Genomic DNA, 5653 nt, shown 5'->3' on the forward strand with positions numbered 1-5653 from the left:
GGGTTGGAACCCAGGATGTCTGGCTTCAGAGTTCATGCTCTTATGCTTTGCTGCCTCCCTGAATTGGTGTGAAATATCTATCCACTGTAGGTTCAGATCTGGCATTCCCCATGTAAGATAATTATTAAATTTTAAACCTGACAATATAACAAAAGCTGCAGGGCATGGCTTTCTACAAGTACTTGGGTCATATTCTCTAGCTAGAAGCTTGTACTTCTTTAGAGCTTGCTTAGTCAAAGATGAAAGAGTAATTGAGTCTGAGTCTCAATAGCTCTCTTGGACACAGCAATTCAATTTGTCTCCTAAATATGTAAAGCTAATAATCTCAAACATTGTTCCTTTTGGTGTAGCTTTGATAGCCATTAAAAATATTATCATGGACACAGATTAACCAAACCTAATCTAATAATGAAACCTGATTTTTCTGCCACAAGTAAGAGAAACTAATAATACTCATGTGAATGATAGTCAGAAATCAAAATGATTTGAGGATTTTTTTTTCTTAATTAAAAAATAGTTATGAGCCCTACCTGTGTTCTTCCTCCTTCCTTCCTGAATAATTCAGTCTAAAAACCCTTCTGTGTGTAATGTAGGAGTCCAGTTAGATGAGCAGCAACAATGGCCCATTGTGGGGTGTTGGAACCTGAAAAGGGTAATGATATTTCTGATTCTATGTGGTGGTATCACTGTGGGAGCCTGGCATGGGGTGTTGGAGCTCAAACAGGCATTCATGGTTGCGGGGAGGGACAGGGAGCAACAGAAGATTGGTTATATATAAGGGAGATTGATTAAATAAATAAATAGATTGTAAAGGGAGCCAGGTTTCTTATGCCAGACAAGGGTCTCAAGTTGGAAAAGGAGAATATCAGAATGAATCATGTAACATGAGGTTAGAATTAGAGGTATCAGGGTAAAATATATAAATATATATCATATATAAAATATATATCATGTGTTATGTCATATATATGTATACACACACACACACACACACACACACACACACACACATATATATTTTTCCCCCTAATTCTGTTCCCTGAGAGGGTCTGGGACTAGCGGCACCCCATAGCAGATTACACCTGGTATTGGTTTCTAAATACCATTTCCACCAAAAAACATCATTGCTCCTTGGAGAAAGGACTGATTCAAGGGCTTAAGAAGGAAAGTACAAGGTGAGCCTGAAATATCTAGTTGTGCCAGGAAAGTGTGGAATGCTCAAATAATAATGGGGACATGTCAAAAGGATACTAGAGTCAGCTTGAGGGGACTCCCACTGGCCAAATCTGGGACAATTTGAACATTAAACTAAATAATAATAACAAAATGTTAGAATCCACTGAATAAAACAGGAATCTATGAGTCATTCTGATGGTAATATGTTAATTAAATGGGGGAAAAAGACTTTCTCAGAAAACGACCCCTGATACGTGTAGAAGGAAGGCTGGAATTAGAAAATGCCAGTAAGTGGCCATCATAGAAATAACTAAGCCACAAAACATCAATGGGCACTAAACACAGTGGGTGAAAATGTGATGAGGTGTAGGATATTTTCAGTCTCAAAGTACTTCCTCGGAAAATACTCATTAATTACAAAAAGAAAAAGAATAATTTTACAGTGGAGAAACCTGACAGACATCACCAAAATCAAAGGATCAAAGTTAACATTATCATTAATGGGACAAATCAATATAATCTTTAAACTGATAGAATGCAATTAAAACATCACTTCTGTTATAATTCCTGACAAAAATATACAACCCAAATCTATCTAATCATGTGGAGTTATCAGACATACCCAATTGAGGAACATTCTATAAAGTATCTGGCCTATAACCTTTTCAGTGTTAAGATCATGAAAGTCAAGGAAAGACCAAGAAATTTTCATACTGAAGGAGAGTAAAGCAACATGAGAACTAAATGTAACATGTGACTCTGGGCTGGATTCTTTTGCTCTAAAGGATATTTTTGGGACAACTGGCAAAACTTGAACGGGTCTGTGGATTACATGGTAATGATGTATCAAATTCTAATTTTCTGATTCCAGTGTCTCTATTTGGTTATCCAGGAGAATGCCCTACTTGGTAGGAATCATACACTAAAGTATTCAGAGCTGATGAGACATTGTGTCATCAACTTACTCTCAAATGGTTGGTGGGGTTTAGAGGTAGTTATTTGTACTGTTCTCCATCTTTAAGTTTGATATGAATTAAAAAATTTTTATATGAATCATTTCGCCCTGGCTGGTGTAGCTCAATTGGTTGAATGTCATCCCATTCACTGAAAGGTTGCCAGTTGGATGCCTGGTCAGAGCACATGCCCAGGTTGTGGTCTAGATCCCCAGTAGGGGTACGTGCAGGAGGCAACTGATCTATGTTTCTCGCTCACATTGATGTTTCTCTTTCTCTCTCCCTCTCCCCTCCTCTCTCTCTAAAAAAATTTTTCCCCAATAAAAACATTTTAAAAAAATGAATCATTTTAAGCATATAGAAATGCATTAAGAATTATAGAGATGTCTGCTCTCACGACTTATATTCAACACCAGAGGCCCGGTGCACGAAATGTGTGCACGGGGGTGGTCCCCCAGCCTGGCCTGTGCCCTCTCACAGTGCGGCAGCCCCTTGATCAATTGCCCCAAAGAGTTAGGCCCCGCCCACCCATCCCGGGCTCTTTGATGGGTTGCCCCAAAGAGGTAGGCTGGAGCTGGGGCTCCCGCCTTTGCTATGAGCATGGGGCCACCTTTGCTATGGGCAAGGAGCCGCGGGAAGCCTGGCGGGAGTGGCCGCCAGGACCCACATCCTCTGCACGAGGCGGCGGGGACTCTCTGTCTTGACCCACCTCCTCCGTGTGTGCATGCGAGACGTTGAAGTTGCCGGACTGGCCTCCTCCACGCCATTTGGAGTGGTGGAACCCCCACGCCTCACCGCGCGACTGCCGGGCCCTGCCTCCACTGCGTGCGTAGCCATCTTGTGACAGCGTGAAGGCATCACGGAATCAGGGCGTGACGACCAACTAGGCCAGTGGTCGGCAAACTCATTAGTCAACAGAGCCAAATATCAATAGTACAACAATTGAAATTTCTTTTGAGAGCCAAATTTTTTAAACTTAAACTATATAGGTAGGTGCATTGTTATTAACTTAATTAGGGTACTTCCAAGCTGGCCTTTGATAAAAACGTCCTCATCTACACTAATAAAAGACAAAGATGCTAATTGACTGTCCCTTCACTGTACCCACCAGCCAATCAGAGCGACTATATGCAAATTAACCCAACCAAGATGGCAGTTAATTTGCATATACCGGCTGGGAGTGAAGACTGAAGACAACATGGAAGCGAAGTGCTGCAGAAGGGAGCAAAGTAGAGGCGGCAGAGACAGGAACAGAGCCAACGCAGCAGAGGCTGGAGGCAGGAGAGAAACTAGCCAGGCGGCGGGGCGGGGCAGGGCAGGGCGGGAGCGAAGCCCACCGAAGTGGGTTTTGCTCCCTTCTCTGCTTTGCTCCAGCCGCAGGAAGCCCTATTCTTGCAGGAATCTTCCTGCAACGGGCCTCTAGTTTTATAATAATAAAGCCACCAACACAAAATAATTACAATTCTTAAATTGATGACAAAAATACCTGTAGGATTTGCAGCTGGTTGGAAAAATACAGGTAACTTTATGCTTCGAGTAGGTATTTTTGTCACCCGCACGTGATTTACGGATGCGACTAGCACTAACCACTGCACAATGAGACTGCTGACTGACTGGCTCACTCAACTCATGCATGAACCACGCGCGCCTCCCCTGCGCTGCATATCCCGCAGCCCTCCTGTGCCGCATCTCCCGTAGCTCGACCGACCGACACCCCCCACTTTTTCTAATGCCACTTCTTCAAAATAGGCTCGCCCAGGCTGAAAACCGACTTCTGCGCATGGGCCATGAAGTTTCAATAGCACTGTATGTGCGCGCCCGTACATGGTATTTTGTGGAAGAGCCACACTCAAGGGGCCACGGTTTGCCGACCACTGAACTAGGCTATTATTAGTATAGATTATACTCAAGATTCTAGTTGGTACAATAAAGAGAAAAAAAATAAAAAACATACATTTTAGAAAGTAAGAAGTAAAACTGCTTTTTTCATAGGTAACATGAGGATTTATATAGAAAATCCTATGAAATCTACAAAAAAAAAATCACTAGAACTAACCAGTAAGTTTAGCAAGGTTACAGGATACAAGATTAACATGCAAAAATCAATTGTATTTATACATATTAGCAAGAACAATTGGGTATTGCCACCGAGCAGATTCTGTAACTGAGTCTTCAAAAAGCCATTCTACTGTTCTACTAAACTAGCCACTTCAGCATGGTGGGGAACATGGTAACACCAGTGAGTTTGATGAGCATGGGCCCACTGTTGCAATTCTTTTGCTATGAAGTGAGTTCCTTGATCAGAAGCAATGATGTGTGGAATACCATAATAGAATTCTTTAAGTCCATTGATCATAGTTTTGGCAGAAGCATTTCCTGCAGAAAAGGAAAATTCACATCCAGGGTGTCTATTCCAGTAGGACCAAAATGCTACCTTTTCCATGCTGGAAGTGGTCAATGTAATCAACCTGCCACCAAGTAGCTGGCTGATTACCCTGGGGAATGGAGCCATATTCGGCACTCGGCAGTGGCCATAGCCACATTAGCTTTGATGAATAGAAGTCCAAGTTGTGAACTCATGCATAACCTCCATCCCTGCCACTCTGGTCACTTTGTTCATGAGCCCATTGGGTGATGACAGGAGTGGCTGGGAAAAGAGGCTGACTGGTATCCACAGAATCGGTTATTCTATCCACTTGATTATTAACATCCTCTGATGAGGTCATCCTTTATTGGGCATTCACAAGTTACACAAATATCTTTATGTTTTTTGCCAATTCACAAATGTCTATATACATCTTCCCCAAGTTTCCTTGTCACCAGTTTTCCACTCATGTTTGTGCCCATCCAGCCAAACTGTTGATCATAAACAAATGGAAAACCAGATATTTCTCCAGCAAAATGAGTGTATTTGGGAACAACAAAGAATTGCAATTCAGGTCATGAGGTGTAATGGCAAATCATGTGCAAGTCCAGAGAACCAAAGGAGAGGAATGCTTTTTTATGGGCTTGGGAGGAGCTGTTGTTAACAAAGAGTCTATTAGAGGAAACTTAAACTCATCCAGAAACACCCTTATAGACATGATTAACTAAATATCTGGGTACTCTATGTCCCAGGCAAGTTAACACATAAAATAAACCACAACAAAAATCAACAAATCGTGTTTCATCAAAATAAAAACCTGTTTTTCAAAAGGCAAGCCACCAAATGAGGGAAAATACCAGATATCTGAAAGTATGTAAACTATTGTAAATAACTCCTAAAACTCAATAAAAAGACAACCCAATTTTTAAAAATCAGTAAGAGGTTTGAGCAAACAATTCATGGAGAAGATGTGTGGATGGCAAATAAACTCTTTTTTAAAATAAATAAATAAATAAATAATGTGCTGCGTAATTAGCATACCTTTTTAAAAAATTCTTTATTTTTTAAAGTTGGGAGAAACCAAGATGGCGGCATAGGTAAACACCAGAAATTGCTGCCTTGCACAACTACTTCAAAAATACAACTAAAAGACAAAACG

This window comes from Myotis nattereri (genome assembly GCF_964212035.1).
Source record: "Myotis nattereri genome assembly, chromosome: 2".
Taxonomy (NCBI): Eukaryota; Metazoa; Chordata; class Mammalia; order Chiroptera; family Vespertilionidae; genus Myotis; species Myotis nattereri.